The 18,074-nt window shown below is 46.5% G+C and overlaps 1 protein-coding gene and 1 gene segment (V, D, J or C); both read right to left on the reverse strand.

The window, feature by feature from the left end:
- LOC103346896 (immunoglobulin heavy variable 3-23-like) overlaps nt 1-18,074 on the reverse strand; it is a 504,788-nt gene that overhangs the window by 285,740 nt on the left and 200,974 nt on the right.
- Nucleotides 1-18,074, reverse strand: part of LOC100353328 (immunoglobulin heavy variable 3-11) — a 215,931-nt gene that overhangs the window by 145,570 nt on the left and 52,287 nt on the right. The window lies entirely within an intron of this gene.

The following is an 18,074-nucleotide window of genomic DNA, read 5'->3' on the forward strand; positions in this document are numbered from 1 at the left end:
GAATCGGCCATTCACCCAGCTCGCGTAGTATGTGCTACCATCTCCAGTATAAATGCATCCGATCCACTCCAGCCCCTTCCCTGGAGCCTGGTGGACCCAGCACATCCAGTAGCTGGTACTGATGATGAATCCAGAGGCTTTGCAGAAGAGTTTCAGAGATTCCCCAGGCGTGACCAGGCCTCCCCGGGACTCCACCAGCTGCTCCTGACACTGGACACCTGCAAACACAGACGTCCTGGTCAGGACACTGTCACTCATACTCTCTGCGTCTCTCACTCACGTCCTCTCCCAGACTCAGTGCCCCGCGTTCTCCATCATTACCTTTGAGCACAGCGACCAGGAGAAGTCAGCGCAGCCCAGTCTCCATGGTGAGCGTCTGTGTTGAGTGTGATCACTGAGTGGACACCTGGGAGTCCTGGGGCTGGAGCTCCTGTGCCAGAGCTGCAGGGTGAGAGCTGGGCTGGTTTCATGGGCAGAGGGAGGCCCTATTTGCATGTGCTGCCCCTATATAGCAGGCATGGGGTCAGATGCCTCAGACAGGACAGGGCTCAGTGCAGATGTGGTGTCCTGGGGGTGTAGGGTGATGGCTATGATAGGATTCAGATCATATGAATTTTTTTTCTCATTGTTGTTTTACCAGTTGTAGGCAACGACTTCATTTCATTACAATATGTGTGTGCCCTTAATGTCCATTGTTAGCAATAACATGTCCTTCATTTTAAAATAACCTTTGCTTCATTATTAACTATGCTAATGACATTGGAACAGTGACAGAGAGAGAATTGGTGAGAGAAACAGAAATGTAGAGATGGACAGTGAGTTGACAATGGGAGATTTTTGCCTTTGGATTGACAGCTCAACAATACCAAATGCCTACAACATCTAGGAGTTGGTCTTCCTAAATCCTAGAGCAAAAGTCTGTGTTTCCTATGTCAGTGGTAGGAGCTCATTCGCTTGTAGCATCAGGTACAGTTTCGCATGATGCTTTATCTTCAAAGTGTGGGAAGCCGTGTGGATGAGCTGAAGCAGCACTCATATGGGAACAGGGGTGTCTGTGGTGGGGACTTAGCCAATTGTGTCCTAATTCCTGCTGCCCACTTTTACAGATGAAAGAGTACATTTGGATTTACTTAAGGTTAATTATTATTTTTTTTTTTAGAAAAATTGTGGTTTCATACCATGTGATTTTTCTCATTTTTATAAAAAATTATTTAATTTCTTTAAAATCAGAGATACACAAGAAAGAAGGAGAGGGAGAGGGAGAGGGGGAGAGAGAGAGAGAGAGAGAGAGAGAGAGAGAAGTCCTCCATCCTTTGGCCTCCCTCTCCAATTGGTAACAATGGTTGGAGCTGCACTGATCTGAATCTAGGAGCCAGTTGCCTGCACTGGGTCTCCCATGGATTACGGGAACTGAAGATGGAAGCCATCTTCTACTGCCTACCCAGGCCACAGCAGGGAGCTGGATTGGAAGTGGAACAGCCAGGACTCCAACTGGCATCCATATGGGATGCCAGCACTGAAGGCTTTACCCACTACACCACAGCACCGGCCCTGATGATCTTAATTATATATGGAATCCGCAATCGTGAGCTCACAGAGGCAGGAAGTACAATGCAGATACAGAGTCTGGGAGAAGAGAAGAAAAGGGACCACATTCCTGCAAGCACAGAGAGCTTTCTGTGACCAGAGAGGCACGTCGAGAGATCTACTGCAGAGCACGGGGACAATAGTTATGAAGCTTTATTGTGTTCTTTCCAGTTCCTGCAGGAGTAGGCATTTGTCATTCGATCACAAAAGAATGGTAGTGTTGCTAGGGAAGGACTTGTGGGTTCATCTGACTCTAGAATTCCTGATGAAATAAATCCACATCAACACCTTTCCGTATACCTCACATAGAGATTCAGGTACTATTTGTCAATTTAACATTTATGAAACCTATTTTGAAGGGACAATTCTCTGTTGACTTGTCTTGCATCTGCCTGTGGTTTTATTCTAAGAAGAAAATTACGTGGTGTTGCAATCATTCCTGGTACTAATGCAGTCACAAGGGCTGTGAGTTCATCGACACGTGAGAGTTTATCTGTCGTGTCCGGCTGGCACAACTGCCCCACCACTGCCCTCTCGAATTCCTCCCCTCCCATGTGTGAAGCTGAGTCATTTTAGAAGAGCCCCTGTCTTCACTCAGATCACGTCCATGGAAACCTCTCTCTGTGCTGTTTAGTTACCCGCCAATCTCCCTGTGTCCAACTGGTTTCACAAGCCGTTTCTTCATGGACCCACCAAGGCCCACCTGCCAACTCCTTGAAAACACAGTCATCAGAGACCCCAGTCGTGCTTGCCCAGACAGGACCTCCCTCTTCTCACCATGGTGCAGTCCTGCCATTTGTCACCCTGGGGACCCAGCGTCTTATACAACTGACAGCCCATCAGCACCTGGTGGGAGACTCTGTCGTGGTGTTTACACAAATGGAATATGTTTCTATCAGTTATAATTTGAGTAAATTCTCTTGAGTAATTTCTTGTGACTGTAGATAAGTGATGAATTATACATCTCACATTTTCTAGTACTGTAGATATGAGGTGTTCTCACGTAACAATGGAATTCACTGTGTCAGATGGTGGATTGTGTCAATGAATTCTGTGGGCAAATGCATGAAAACTGTCCCCAGCTAAATAGAAACACTTTCTGTTTGTCAATCTTCTCTCAGAAAAGGCAGAGATATGTCAACTGTTTTAATTTAGTAGGAATTTTTGTGTCTCTGGATTTAGATGGGAGTCACTCAGAACACACATTGCTGCATGAGGTGACTGACTGGCTGCAGTTTCTGTAAGAACTGTTCATGGAAGATCAATTGCAGTTTAGCAGAAAATATCCTGTAAAACACAGGGGATCGCTGCACTGGGCATTTCTGGCTGCAGGAACTTGGTTTGCCCTGGACGAGTATGAACTTGACAGAAGAGGAGTTATTTTCTCTTGGTAAGGATGAAGTACTGGTGAGGACATGCAGGGGGAGCCAGGGAGGGAGGAGTGGGGACTCTGGACCAGGGCTGGCTCATCACGCAGCATTGATTCAGCTCACCAGGTGGTCAGTGTGTGGCTGCCCCTGGCACCCAGATCCCAGGGATGGGGACTCTGGCCCCGGAGTCAGGGCCCTGGGCTGTCCCCCTCTGCTCACCCTAAAACACCGCAGTGCAGCGGATTCCACCACACTGGAGCAGAAACAGAGCCTGTAAGTCCACACCACACACTTTCCAAACAGATTATTCCCTGAATGCAAATGTCCACCTGTGCTTCCCATGGGTTCATGCAATGAGGTCATCTGAAATGTTTCAGGAAACTGAATGCGGAATTTCATGGTGCTTGGGAAACTTGAGTGCACCTAAAATAATTCATCATGCTGTCATCTCACACCAGTATCCCAAAGAGAGTGAACAGGATGAAACTCTTAAAGGGAAGACCTGAGACTGCAAAGTTCTAGAGGAAAACACAGGACAAAAGCAAGTTCCCATTGGTTTGGGCAATGATAGTTTGATAATCTCCAAAGTATAGGCAACCAAGATACACAGACAATGAATAATGGATCCAACTACAGATTCTGAGTAACAAAGAGAAAGATTGAAGAACAAGGAGTCGCCCGCAGATGGGGAGAAAATATTTTAAGATGACACCCATGGGGGCCAATGTTGTGGCCCTGCAGGTTAAGCTGCCATCCCTATGCATGCATCACACAGGAGCATGGGTTCAGATTCTGCTTGCTCCACTTCAAATCCAGCTGCCTGCTGGGATCCAGACCTGGGAACTCTGTCAATGATGACTCAAGTGTTTGTCCCCTTCAAGCCCTGTGGGAAACTGGAGGAAGTTCCAGGCTCTTGGCATTAGGCTTGCCCAACCTCACCTTTGCTGCAATATGGGAACTGAACCAGTGGATGGAAGCTTCTCTCTCCATCTGTTGGTCTCTTCCTCTCTTGTAAAACACTGCCTTTCAAATAAAATAAATACTTAAAATAAATGAAAGATTAATTATACATATGGTTAGGAGCCTATTTCCAAATGTTGAATGAACTCAAGCCACTGAATCCCAAGTGAAGAAATCAATTGTGTACATGCAGTGACTGATAAGGTGGTGACAGGAGCAGCACTGGAGTGAGCCTGTGGGATTGCTGCCTCCCATGTCAGGATGCTTAGTGCTGTGTCCTGGTTTGGTTCCAGTTTCAGATGCCTGCCTAAGCCCCTCTGTGAGGCTGTAGGTGAAGTTCCAAGCACTGACATGTGGAGACCTGGACTGAATTCCAAGCACCTGGCTGTCAACTGACCCAGCTGAAGCTTTTGTAACCATCTGGGAAGTGATCCAGGAGTTAGAATATAACTCTCAGTCTCAGTCTCTTTGTGGTTTTGGACAAATACATGCAGACAAGTTATTAATAAAATGATAAATTTTGAAATTTATATCATATCTATAAAATTTAAAAAGAACTATAAAGGCAAACATATCAAATGCACAGGTGCCTGGGAGACGTGGAATGGCATCATCTCTGGGGAGTGCATCCAGTGACGACTCCACACCATGAGTGGATTCAATGTCAGGGCCTCATGGAGGAAGCTGAGGTCTCCAGTGCTCTGAACAGGACCACACAGAATGCTGGGAGCAGCCTGCTGGGGGTGGATGTGATTTGTCCTCACACCATCAGTGCTGAGCATGGCCCCAACATAACAGCACTGACAAGAGGTACACGGTCTGGACGTTTACATAAAAAGCATGGAATAACCAGACTCTGATGTCAAATGCAAAGTCCTTGTAAAACTACTGAAGGAAACATTGGGCAAAATCTCCCTGATGTTGGTCTGGCCATGATTTCCCTTTCAGATCTTCAAAATTCAAGAGACCAAAAAATATTCTCAAATGATGCTGCATAAACTACAGAGCTTCTGCATTACAAACAGACTGACTGAGAAGTGAGCAGCCTACACACAGATTGGAAGTAACTATTCTCATATCAAATGTATGATCAATAGCCTGTATCCAAAAGGAATAAGAAGGAACTATCTGTATGAGCTGTGTTTAGAACTGTTCTCAGTCTTCTGCAGTCTCAAAATAACTGTGATACACAATTGGCTTGTTCATCCTGATCGACAGGTTCTGCGTCATCAGGCCTACAATGGGTATAGAAGCAAACTTCTCTGATTGTGTGTGGCTCAGTGTTGCTATGGATTCATTCTGGTGGGGGCAAGAGGCGGGGGGTCACCACACAGACCCCGGGAGTTGGGTGAAAGCAGGTCAGAGGCGAACAGCCCGCAGACTCATTTGTTTCAGTAGGTACAGCCGCTTATATAGCCGAGGCAGCCAATCTGGTCAAGGGGCAGTTTATGCCTAACCAATCACAGCCTGTTGCCAGGCAGTATCTGAAGCCATCCAATCACAGCCTGTTGCCAGGCAGGCTCCATTGCCAGGTGGCATTGAAACCATGCCTGAGTAACTGATGCTTGCTTGCCAGCAGCCATCTAGGCATGGCAATCTCATTCCACCACAGCTCAGTGTGTCCCAAAGGCATTGTGTTTTAGGTGTGCTCCCAGGGAGACCATGGGAGAAAAGATGGGAGCTCTGGGAGTGAGGCCTAGTGGGATTTGTTCATTCCTGGGGAATCTGCTATGGAGGAGATCACAGTAGATCCTGGGTCCCCAGCTTCAGCACAGAGCACAGTGCTGCTAGAGTCAGCCCTGCTCTCGTCTGAAGTCCTGTGTGGGGATGGGGTCTCTCCCATCCATGTTCACAATATTAGGCTGAGGACAGCCATGATATTCACAATATCATCATGCCTGATGGCACAACATTCTGCAGTCACTATGGCAAACACCTCTGTAGTCCCATGTTCAATTAAAGCAGCATCATTCTCAAGAGTTCACACATATAATCCAGGAAAATTTGCATTTAAGAAGGAATGGATAATGGGACAAATGGACAGAGTTATATTTTAACAGGAAGTTTATATGGCTATACTATAGAGGAAGAAATTCTGGTATCTTGGATAACATGGATGATCCTGGAGAATAATATCCAAGGATAATGTCAGGATAAGTATACTCTGCTAAAATACCAAGGCCAAGATGGCAAATAATATGTGATGCTAGTTACGTGGGATAAAAGGATGAACTCACAAGGCAAAAGTTCGCTGGTGAAGACCAACGTCTGTGCTTGGGAGGAACAGAGGAGACACGGGAGCAAGGTCAGAGTTTCAGTCGTACAGGATCCACATGTTGAGGGATCTACTGTGCAGCATGGTGACAGCAGTAAAGAGAATATAGTGTCTGCAGAATTCCAAGACATTGGACAAATGACATTCTACCATGAAAAACGTGGGTTTTGTGATAAACATGTCAGTAAGTCTGACTTCATTATTCCACTCAGTATACATTCATTTATTCAACACATATCATTGTAACTCATATGTCTATATTAAATATTATTTATCAAACATTTATGAATATGAAATGGCAATGACGGCCAATCATGAAGATGCAGATCTCTGGCTATGATAGGATTCAGATCAAGGCAAATTTTACTTTATTATTTTTAATCATTTGAAAGCAATACCTCATTTCATTTGAATATGTTTGTACTCTTTATATCCCATGTTAGCAGTATCATGTCCTTCGTTTTTAAAATAACCATTGGTTCATTATTAACTATTCTAATGACATTGAAACAGTGACAGAGAGAGAAGGAGTGAGAGAAACATAAATGTTGAGACATCTAGGAGTTAGACTTTCTAAAACCTGGAGCAGAAAACTGTGTGTCCCACATCAGTGGTAGGGCCTCATTCACTTGTAGTGTCATCTACAGTTTCCCATGATGTATTATCAGGAAAAAGTATTGGAAACTGTGAGGATGGGCTCAAGCAACAATCTGATGGGAACAGGGGTGTCCCAATTGGGATTTTAGTCAATTTTGTCCTAATGCCTGCTGCACACTTTTAAACAGATGAAAGACTGCAAGTGGATTTTTTAAGGTTAACTATGTTTTGTTCCCTTATTCATTCAGTTCCTTAGTTTAAAACTGTTCCTGAACACAGAACACTGTACATGGTAGTGGGGTGTAGTGTGCTATTGGAATCTGTGTGTTGTAGAAATGGTCACAGATCAACTCAGTGTCATGCACATTTCCACCTCCTTTCCATCACTCTGTGTTGGGAGGCCTGGAGGCCTCAGTTCTAGTTATTCGTGGAACCCGTGGTTGGTTGTGGTGAACTGAGGCAAATCATGAAGATTCAGATCTCTGAATACTGGTGTTGTGTTTGCCAATGTTTTATAGAGATGATAAATGAAAGCAGTGCACTCAAGCTGGGCGGCTGGAACCCAGGAGCATGGAACTGCATCAGTGTTCCCACCTTGGTGTCGGGGCCTCATACAGATCCATCATCTACTGTCTTCCAGGGTGCATTGTCAGTACAAGTATGGGAAAGCGTGAAAATGGGCTCCGTCCAGCAATGTGATATGCAGCCAGGGTGTCTCCCTCTCTAATACTGATGAAAGAACACAAATGGATTGATGACCCCAGTCAGCGTAGACATGGAGTGAAGAGCAGGGACTCTGGACAAATGGTCTCTGGGACTGGCTCTTCCTGCAGCTGTGATTCAGCCTCAGGACACTGGGCATCATGATGGAGCCACAGACACAGCTCCCTGTGATGTGGACTCCAGCCCCAGAGTGCACAGCCACTGTGGGTCCCACTTTCTGCTCTCCCTGAACCACAGCAGGTGCAGGGGGTCCCACAACACTGGAGCAGAACCAGATCAGCTGGAAGTGCAAACCCAACACTTTCCATTCAGTTATGACCTTGACTGCTGATGTCCAGTGCATTTCCCTCCTGAGTTCAGGCAGGTAGCCCCCCAGGAGGGTCCCAGGACCTAGAGGATGAGGAAGTCCCTGTAGGCTTCCCAGGTGCCTGCAGAAGCTCAGCCTGAGACACAACTGAGCTGCAAGTACATTCCTGAGTGCTGTGACGTTCACACAGGGACCACAGACTGTTCCAGGATTAAAGGGGAAATGTAGGTCACCCACATGTAGAGTCAAAGGTTGGTTCAGTGCACACACTTGCTGGTTGTGGCTGGAGAGGGATGAGTGGAATAGTTGCTGTTTAACTGATCAACGGCCCTGTCTCAGCTGTCCCTGGTTATACAGGGAAAACTGAAACTGTCCAAAGCTTTCAGTGCCCTGAGTGTGCTGTCCTCAATATTCCCACATCTCTGACCCTGGTGAGCACAGTCGCTTTCCATGAACCAAATTGTTCAATTAGGACTTCTTCCTTTTATATCAAACTTTCAATCCGTCAGTGAAGTTGAGAGGGACAGAATCAAAAAGTAGAATTCTTCCCTCAAAACTCTTACAGGAGAGGAAACCCCAATTCCCTGACAGGAACCAGGGATTCATGTCCCTCTGTGCCTGTGCATGACCAGAGTCTGCGCTCGGCGCATCTTGTGCGCCCCCTTGTGGTTCGGGCGCCCCTGCAGGGAGGTTTGTGTCTGGGCTCAGCCCTAGGGCCCCTCACTATGTCTCTCGAACAGAAATAGGTGGCCCTGTCCGCGGCAGTCAGACTTGTCATTTTCAGAGAGACCGTGTTCTCGTTGGTGTCTCTGGAGATGGTGAATCGGTCATTCACCCAGCTCGCGTAGTATGTGCTACCACCACTACTAATGTATCCGATGTATTCCAGCCCCTTCCCTGGAGCCTGGCGGACCCAGCTCATGTCGTTGCTACTGAGAGAGAATCCAGAGACTGTGCAGGTGAGTGTCAGACTTCCTCCAAGCTTCACGGGGCCTCTCCCGGACTCCTCCGCCTACTGACAAGGACACCTGTAAACACAGATGACATGGTCAGGACACTGTCACGCACACTCTCTGTGTCTCTCACTCACGTCCTCTCCCAGACTCAGTACCCCGCGTTCCCCATCATTACCTTTGAGCACAGCGACCAGGAGAAGCCAGCGCAGCCCAGTCTCCATGGTCTGTGTCTGTGTTGAGTGTGATCACTGAGTGGACACCTGGGAGTGCTGGGGCTGGAGCTCCTGTGCCAGAGCTGCAGGGTGAGGGCTGGGCTGGTTTTCATGGGCAGAGGGAGCCCTATTTGCATGTGCTGCTCCTATATAGCAGGCATGGGGTCAGATGCCTCAACAGGACAGGGCCCAGGGAAGTTGTCTGTGTTCTTGGTGTGTTGGGTGATGGCTATGATAGAATTAAGATCATGTGAATTTTTATGGTATCATAATTTTAAAAAGTTGAAGGCAATGACCTTGTTTCATTTTAATATGTGTGTACCCTTCATATCGAGTGTTAGCAATATCATGTCCCTCATTTATTTAAATAACCATTAGTTCCTTATCATCTATATGAAAGACATTGGGACAGAGATAGAGAGAGAAGGGGTGAGAGATACAGAAATGTAGAGATGGAGAGAAAAGGTGACAATGGGAAATTTATGCCTTTGGGTTGACAGCCCCAAACACCCCAAATGCCTATGACATCTAGGAGTTAGTCTTTCTGAACCCTGGAGCAATAAACTGTGTCTGTAATTCCAACGGTGGTGGTAGGGGTTCATTTGCTTGTAGCATCATCTACAGTTTCCCATGATGCATTATGAGGGAAAAGTGTGGGAAGCCGTGAGGCTGGGCTCAGTCAGTTCTCTGATGGGAACACGGGTGACCCTAGTGGGGACTTAGCCAATTTTGTCCTAATGCCTGTCACCCACTTCTAAAGAGATGAAATACTCAAGTGGATTTTTTAAGGTTAACTATGTTTTTTTCCTTATTCATCCATTGCCTTAAAGTTTAAAAACTGTTTAAACTGTTTAAAACTGTTCCTGAACACAGAACACTGTACATGGTAGTGGGGTTTGTGTGCTACTGGAATGTGCATGGTAGAAATGGGCACAGATGAACTCACTGTCATTCACATTTCCACCTCCTTCCCATCACTCTGTTGGGAGGCCTGGAGACCTCAGTTCTAGTCATTCTTGGAACCTGTTGTGTGTTGTGGTGAACTGAGTCAGCCCACTGTGGTGTGGGCAGAATTATTCCTGCCTTTGAGTGGTGCTTTCTGCCCTGGTATCAGCTGCCCTGTGTTCTCTCTTCCCTGTTCTTTTTTATTTTTTGACAGGCAGAGTGAACAGTGAGAGAGAGAAACAGAGAGAATGGTCTTCCTTTGCTGTTGGTTCACCCTCCAATGGCCGTCGCAGCCTGCGCGCTGCGGCCAGTGCACCGCGCTGATCCGATGGCAGGAGCCAGGTACTTCTCCTGGTCTCCCATGGGGTGCAGGGCCCAAGCACTTGGGCCATCCTCTACTGCACTCCCTGGCCACAGCAGAGAGCTGGCCTGGAAGAGGGGCAACCAGGACAGAATCCGGCGCCCCAACCGTGACTAGAACCCAGTGTGCTGGCACCGCAAAGCGGAGGATTAGCCTAGTGAGCCACAGCGCCGGCCACTCTTCCCTGTTCTGTAACCATGACTCTGAGTTTAGCTCAAGCACTGGGTAGAAGTCACTGTGTCACAATTCACCCGCAGTGCTGCGTTTGGGTAATGCAGCTTTGTTCACAATAGTTCAGTCTACAAAGAACAAGTGTGCATAAAACAGTGAATGGATTCTTTCACATTTAGACAAAGAATATTATCCAGTATTAAAAAGGAGGTTGTTCTGTCATTAGGAAATGTGGGTCAGCCTGGAGCATACATCCTAAAAGAAATGATCCAGGTAGATGTGGACACACAGTATGTGACATTAGTTATACATGCAGTGCACAAGCTTGAACTCACAGAGGTAGGCAGTGCAATGGTGAAAACTGTCTACCATGATCCAAGTCAGGCTCCTGAATTTAGGCTGAGCCATCCCCAGCCTTTGCAGCCATTCAGGAAGTTAACCAGTGGATGGAATTCTCCCTCCATTTGTTGATCTCTTCCTCTCTTGCTATAACACTGTTTTTAAAATAAAATAAACAGAGACTTAAAATAAATTGAAGATTAATTGTACATATGATTAGGAGCCTGTTTCCTAATGTTGAATGATCTCAAGCAACTGAATCCCAAGGGAAGAAATCAATTGTGTACATGCAGTGATGATAAGGTGGAGACAGGAGCAGCACTGGAGTTAGCCTGTGGGATTCTTGCCCCCGTATCAGGATGCTTAGTGCTGTGTCCTAGTTTGGTTCCAGTGTCATATTCCTGCCTGAGCACACTCTGGGAGGCCATAGGTGAAGTTCCAAGTACTCCCACGTGGGAGCCCTGGACAGAATTCCAAGCACCTGGCTGTCACCTGACCCAGCTGAATCTTTTGTAGCCACTGGGGAAGTGACGCAGGAATTAGAAGATCACTGACAGTCTCAGTCTCTGTGGTTTTGTACAAATACATAAAGACAAGTTCTCAAATAAAATGATAAATTTAAAATTTATATAATATCTATAAATTATTAAAAGAAGATATATAGGCAAACATGTAAAATGCTATAAATCTGGGACCATCATGTATGTCCATGTTGGAAGCACAATGAGACATCGCATCACTCCAGTTAGAATGGCTATTATCAGACATACCAGAGCTGACATGTTTTATGGAGGTAGAGAGAGATGATAACCCTGGTACAAGTCTGTGTCAGGTTAATTAGTAAAACTGTATGGAAAAGCATCAAAAACAAGAAATAGAATTATTACATGATCTCCAAGCACCATTGCATGGTACAATGAATATGACATCCCAGGGAGGTGTCCACGGGATCTGCATTCACTGTGCCAAACACCTCTGTAGTTCCTTGTTCATTTAAAGCACCGCCATTCAAAAGAGTTCACACATATGATCCAGTGACATCTCATGGAAGAAAGAATGGAAAATGAAGAAATGGACAAAGTTACATTTTAAAAGGAAGTTTAAAAGAAGTACAGAGTAAGAAATTCTGTAATTTTGGACAACTTGGATGATCCTGGAGAATAATGTGCCTAGGATAATATGTCAGTAAAAGTACACTCTGCTAACCATCCAGGCCAGGAAGACACATAATATGTGATGCTACCTATGTGGGATAAAAGGATGAACAATGGCCAGTCATGAAGATTCAGATCTCTGCATACTGGTGTTGTGTTTGCCAATGTTTTATGGAGGTGATTAAAAAAGGCAGTGCACTCAGGCTTGGCAGCTGGAACCCAGGAGCTTGGAACTGCATCAGTGTTCCCTCCTTGGTGATGGGGCCTCATAACAGATCCATCATCTACTGTCTTCCAGGTGCACTGTCAGTACAAGTATGGGAAAGCGTGAAAATGGGCTCCATCCAGCAATGTGATATGCAGCCTGAGTGACTCCCACTGTAATGTTAATGAAAGACTCCAAATGGATTGACATTTGGAGCATAGACATGGAGTAAAGAGCAGGGACTCTGGACACATGATCTCTGGGACTGGCTCTTCCTGCAGCTGTGATTCAGCCTCAGGACACTGGGCATCATGTTGGAGCCACAGACACAGCTCCCCGTGATGTGGACTCCAGCCCCAGAGTGCACAGCCACTGTGTGTCCCACTTTCTGCTCTCCCTGAACCACACAGGTGCAGGTGGTCTCACGACACTGGAGCAAAACTAGACCAGCTGGAAGTGCACACCCAACACTTTCCATTCAGTTATGACCTTGACTGCTGATGTCCAGTGTTTTTCCCTCCTGAGTCCAGGCAGGGAGCCCCACAGGAGGGTCCCAGGACCTAGAGAATGAGGAAGTCCCTGTAGGCTTCCCAGGTGCCTGCAGAAGCTTAGCCTGAGACACAACTGAGCTGCAAGTATATTACTGAGTGCTGTGACGTTCACACAGGGACCACAGACTGTTTCAGGATTAAAGGAAAATGGAGATCAGGTACAAAGTCTGTTAGAAATGATGCAGAACACTCACAGTTTAAAATAAGACGGTTGGTTCAGTTCAGCACAGTCGCTCATTTTGAAAGGGGAGAGATAGTTAAATAGCAGATTTTTAAACTCAAACCCTCGCTCAGCTATTGCTGGATTGAAAGGGAAAAGTAAAATTGCCCTAAAGTCGGCAGTGTCCTAAGAACGCTGTCCTGACTCAGGCTGGACAACACTCACGAGGTCCCCAGATTGTCCCACATCTCTGATACTGGAGACCACTGAACCTAAATTCGTTCATGTAGGACTTCTCCTGTCACATCAGAGAGTCAGTACAGTGTCAGAATCATCAAAGAAGAATTCTTCCCTCAAAACTGTTCCCTGACAGGAAACCAGGGCTTGGGCTCCTTCCGCACCTGTGCATGACCAGAATCTGCACTCAGTGTGTCTTGTGCGCCCCCTGCAGGGAGGTTTGTGTCTGGGCTCAGCCTGAGGGCCCCTCATGTGTCTCTCACACAGAAATAGGCGGCCCTGTCTGCGGCAGTCAGACTCGTCATTTTCAGAGACACCGTGTTCTCCTTGGTGTTTCTGGAGATGGTGAATCGGCCATTCACCCAGCTCGCGTAGTAAGTGCTACCACTACCAGTATTAATGTATGCGATCCACTCCAACCCCTTCCCTGGAGCCTGGCGGAACCAGCACATTGCGTAGTTGTAACTGAAGATGAATCCGGAGGCTTTGCAGGAGAGTTTCAGGGATCCCCCAGGCTTGAACAGGCCTCCCCTGGACTCCTCCAGCGACTGACACTGGACACCTGCAAACACAGACGACATGGTCAGGAAGCTGTCACTCACACTCTCTGTGTCTCTCACTCACGTCCTCACCCAGACTCAGTGCCCCGTGTTCCCCATCATTACCTTTGAGCACAGCGACCAGGAGAAGCCAGCGCAGCCCAGTCTCCATGGTGAGCGTCTGTGTTGAGTGCAATCACTGAGTGGACACCTGGGAGTGCTGGGGCTGGAGCTCCTGTGCCAGAGCTGCAGGGTGAGGGCTGGGCTAGTTTTCAGGGGTAGAGGGAGGCCCTATTTGCATGTGCTGCCCCTATATAGCTGGCATGGGGTAGACGCCTCAGATGGGACAGTGTCCAGGGCAGACATAGTGTCCTGGGTGTGCAGTTGATGGCTGTGATATGATTCAGATCATATGAATTTTTATGTTATCAAAATTTTAAATAGTTGCAGGCAAATACCTTGTTTCATCTTAATTCAGTGTGTATCCTTAATATCCAGTGTTAGCAATATCATGTCCCTCATTTATTTAAATAACCACTAGTTCCTTATCATCTATATAAAGACATTGGGACAGTGATAGAGAGAGAAGGGGTGAGAGATACAGAAATGTAGTGATGGACAGAAAAGGTGACAATGGGAGAATTCTGCCTTTGGGTCGAGAATCCCAAACATCCCAAAGTCTGCAACATCTAGGACTTAACCCTTCTAATACCTGAAGCAGAAAAAAGTTTCTGTGTTTCCCAGGTCCCTTGTAGGGGCTCATTTGCTCTTAGCATCATCCACAGTTTCCCATGATGCGTTACCAGGAAAAAGTGTGGGAAGCCGTGAGGCTGGGCTCAAGCAGCACTCTGATGGGAACACAGGTGGGGACTTTGCCAATTTTGTCGTAGTGCCTGCTGCCCACTTTTAAACAGATGAAGGACTGCAAGTGGATTCGTTTAAGGATAACTATATTTTGTTTCTTATTCAACCATTGTATTAGTTTAAAACTGTTCCTGGGCTGGCGCCGCGGCTTACTAGGCTAATCCTCTTCCTTGCGGCGCTGGCACACCGGGTTCTAGTTGATGCAGGTGCCGGATTCTGTCCTGGTTGCCCCTCTTCCAGGCCAGCTCTCTGCTGTGGCCAGGGAGTGCAGTGGAGGATGGCCCAAGTGCTTGGGCCCTGCACCCCATGGGAGACCAGGAGAAGCACCTGGCTCCTGCCATCGGATCACCACGGTGGGCCGGCTGCAGCGCACCGGCCGTGGCGGCCATTGGAGGGTGAACCAATGGCAAAGGAAGACCTTTCTCTCTGTCTCTCCATCTCTCTCACTGTCCACTCTGCCTGTCAAAAAAAAAAAAATGTTCCTGAACACAGAACACTGTACGTGGTAGTGGGGTGTAGTGTGCTATTGGAATCTGTGTGTTGTAGAAAAGGGCACAGATCAACTCAGTGTCAGGCACATTTCTACCTCCTTTCCATCACTCTGTGTTAGGAGGCCTGGAGACATCAGTTCTAGGTATTGGTGGAACCTGTCATGGGTTGTAGTGAACTGAGTCAGCCCACAGTTGTGTCTACAGAATTATTCCTTCCTGTGAGTGGTGCTTTTGGCCCTGGTAGCAGTCGCCCTGTGTCCCCCTCTTCCCTGTTCTGTAACCATGACTCTGAGTTCAGGTCAAACACTGGGTATGAAGTCACTGTGTCACAATTCACCCTCAGTCCTGCATTCAGGTTGCAGCTGTGTTCACAGTAGTTTAGTCTACAATAAAGCAAGTGTGCATAGAACAGTGAATGGATTCTTTCCCATTTGGACATGGAATATTATTAAGTATTAAGTAGGAGGTTGTTCTGTCATTAGGAAACGTGGGTCAGCCTGGAGCATAATGTGCTAACAGAAATAATCCAGGTAGATGTGGACACATAGTATGTGACATTAGTTATATGTACAGTCCACAAGCTTATTCTCACAGAGGGAGAAGTGCAATTGTGATCACTGTCTACCATGACCCAAGTGTTTGTCCCCTTCCAGCCCTGTGGGAAACTGGAGGAAATTCCAAGCTCCTGGATTCCGGCTCAGCCTTCCCAGCCTTTGCAGCCATTCACGAAGTGAACCAGTGGACGGAAGCCTCACTCTCCATCTGTTGGTCTCTTCTTCTCTTGATATAACACTGTCTCTAAAATAAAATACTTAAAATAAATTGAAGATTAATTATACATATGATTAGGAGCCTATTTCCTAATGTTGAATGATCTCAAGCAACTGAATCCCAAGGGAAGAAATTAATTGTGTACATGCGGTGATGATAAGGTGGTGACAGGAGCAGCACTGGAGTGAGCCTGTGGGATTGCTGCCTCCCATGTCAGGATGCTTAGTGCTGTGTCCTAGTTTGGTTCCAGTGTCATATTCCTGCCTAAGCCCCTCTGGGAGGCAGTAGGTGAAGTTCCAAATACTCCCATTTGGACACGTGGACAGAATTCCAAGCACCTGGCTGTCACCTGACCCAGATGAATCTTTTGTAGCCATCTGGGAAGTGACCAGGAGTTAGAAGATCACTGTCAGTCTCAGTCTCTTTGCCTTTTTGGAAACATATGTGTGGGGCTCCATGGGATGCACAGCCATGGAGCCCCCACGTCAAGGTCGGTCTGATAGCTGTTGCTGTGTCTTTATCACAAGGCGAATGTTGCTAGTTTCGGTTAGGGCAATGCTTTCCCACGGTTGGGACTTTCCAGAGGAGTTGAGAATGTTGTAAACAACAAGATGGCGCCGAGGACTGTGTGGTGAGCCTGCCTGCTGTGTGACACCTCATCTGATTGGCCCGAGGACGTGTGCACAATGCATGAACAGACAGCAGATTGGAGTGTTCCGTGCATTGACTTGAGCCCGCTTGCAATTGGCCAGATTTTGTATATAAGCTCTGTGCTGAGGAAGGAGGGGGCTTTTCTGTCCACTCTCCTCTCTTCATTCTTTCTCTGTCGCTGTTATTTTCTCATTAAAAGTCTACTGAAGACCGATAAGCTGCGAACAGTCCTTTGCGGGCAAGGGAGCGACAAGTGGTTCCGTGACTCGGATTCGGACCACTTTCTACACACAGGAATAGGTAAGGAAGAAAAGGTAAGCGTGCGTGTGCATGGAAATCCAGCTGGGGAAAGAATAGAAACCGCGGTTCCGTCGAAGAAAGATGGGGAAATTAAGTGCCAGAAAAAAGGGTAAAGGAATCCCTTAAAAGGCGGGAGTACAAAGTGTTCAGAAATGCCAGGAAATAGGCGGAAACTTCCTTTTTACCTCCAAATTGACAATACTCCATCCACCACTAGGTTGCGCATGCTGTTGAGCCACTTGTTAAAAGCTGCGGGGATGCCCCTTAAGGAGGCCACAGTATGCGCATTCACTAGGGCCATTGCCAAGAGTTCACCATGGTTTGTGGAAGGTGGCCAATTAGATGAGCAACAGTGGTGGAGAGTAGGGAGACAGTTGAGAGCAGCCAGAGAGCCGGTAGAAATACTTAGATTATGGCAACTCATTGAACAGACACATCAAGACCCCACTGAGAGCATAGGGCTTTTACTTGATGAAGGATGCGAGCTCCTAGAAAAGGTTCAGGAGGAGTCTCGGCATGATAGTCATTCTAGTGACTGTGGTAGTCAGTGGGACAGGAAACAGACGGACAAAGGTCCCTGTAGGGACGAGCCACTGGATAAGACAAAGGAAAATTCAGTGAAGAACCATCCCCCATCGAGTGCACTCCTGTGCTCAAGGGAGCCATCTCATTTATATCCCAGTTTGACTAGGCTAGCAAATTTGTCCTTAGAGGAGGAACTGCTGCCGCAGTATCATCCACTGACTCTCCCTAAATCGGCCCCTAAAAGAAAAAAATAAAAAGGTTATAAAGACTCCATTACAGATACAGGGAATAGGGTTAAACAAGGTGAGCCATAGAACGGTTCATTAATGCTATAGGAATAGTCAGTCCTTGGTTCGCAAAAGAAGTCGTACATGAGCAACATTGGGATTTGCTCAAAAAAGATTTAAATGTGCATTAAAAAAAAAAAAAAAAAAAAAAAAAAGCAAGCCGTGACAAAGGCTGTGAAAACTTTGTTGCAGATGTAAAAAATAGGGTTAAAGAAACAAACCGTAGAGCAGTTTATCAGTGCTGTTAAAACAATTAGTCCTTGGTTTGCTGAAGAGGGTGTTGTGGATAAGAAACACTGGGAGTAAAAAATATAGATCAGTGTACACTGGACAGCCCTCACCTTGCATTTAAATATTTCATTTGAAGTAAATGTTCTCTGTTATAAAGTTCATATTACTATGTAAAATGAAAAATTGTGGTAACAAAGTGTCCGGACTACCCATTCTGTTTTTGTTTTATGTACTAACTCTACCCCTATTATTGATAGGAATGCTTGAGCAGATTATGCTTGGTTTGCTTTACAAAAAAAAATGTA

This window comes from Oryctolagus cuniculus, chromosome 20 (genome assembly GCF_964237555.1).
Source record: "Oryctolagus cuniculus chromosome 20, mOryCun1.1, whole genome shotgun sequence".
NCBI classification, from domain to species: domain Eukaryota; kingdom Metazoa; phylum Chordata; class Mammalia; order Lagomorpha; family Leporidae; genus Oryctolagus; species Oryctolagus cuniculus.